Consider the following 469-nt stretch of genomic DNA (forward strand, 5'->3'; position numbering starts at 1 on the left):
TGAGCCACCGCACCTGGCCGATACTTAGCAGTTTTTGAAACAGCTAGCTAAATAAGAGTTACTGATACTGGTTAGGGAAAAACTGCGATACCCTCTGCTTGAATCCATCACTGAAAGAAAAAAAATAATGTTCATGGAAGTGTTCTTGAGAGATGTCTTATAGGAATATGCTAATAACTAAATGCCTTGGCAATCTGTAGAATATTGAACATAAAGTATTGTGTAACATGGCACTTCAGTATAGGAGTTATTCTGGTTTTTGGAAAAGTTGTTGGTGGAGACTTCTTTTCAAGGCAGAATTCTGCTTTTATGTAATAATGCATTATGTTCTGCCTTCATGATAAAAACCTGATTTTGCTGAATATTTTAGTCTGAATCCGCTTGCTAAGATCCGTGGAATAATGGAAAGTGTGAATTGCAGTGACCTGCAGCACTGTTTGCTAAGGAATGGATTTGGTCTTTTTTTTTT

At 36.7% G+C, this 469-nt stretch overlaps 1 protein-coding gene across 2 annotated transcripts in view; it reads left to right on the forward strand.

The window, feature by feature from the left end:
* Window positions 1-469, forward strand: part of SRP9 (signal recognition particle 9kDa) — a 16,780-nt gene that overhangs the window by 8,702 nt on the left and 7,609 nt on the right. The window lies entirely within an intron of this gene.

The sequence above is a fragment of the Colobus angolensis genome, unplaced genomic scaffold (genome assembly GCF_000951035.1).
Source record: "Colobus angolensis palliatus isolate OR3802 unplaced genomic scaffold, Cang.pa_1.0 Scaffold288, whole genome shotgun sequence".
NCBI classification, from domain to species: domain Eukaryota; kingdom Metazoa; phylum Chordata; class Mammalia; order Primates; family Cercopithecidae; genus Colobus; species Colobus angolensis.